The following is a 229-nucleotide window of genomic DNA, read 5'->3' on the forward strand; positions in this document are numbered from 1 at the left end:
GTTCCCTATTGGAAAACTGAAAAATCCCTGATAAAAAAAATCCCAAACTTACTGTGTAAAATACCCCAAAATCCATGTTCCTCCACAAGTAAAGCAAAAGATCACTATAAAGAGAGACAGAGACAGAGACAGAGACAGTGATTAGTTGGACAATGTTTTATGGATATATCTTACAGTGTCAAAGTGCGTCTCTTATCATAATAATAAAGTGAACTCTAAATACATATTT

The sequence above is a fragment of the Gavialis gangeticus genome, unplaced genomic scaffold (genome assembly GCF_001723915.1).
Source record: "Gavialis gangeticus isolate Ggan-Ray unplaced genomic scaffold, GavGan_comp1, whole genome shotgun sequence".
Taxonomy (NCBI): domain Eukaryota; kingdom Metazoa; phylum Chordata; order Crocodylia; family Gavialidae; genus Gavialis; species Gavialis gangeticus.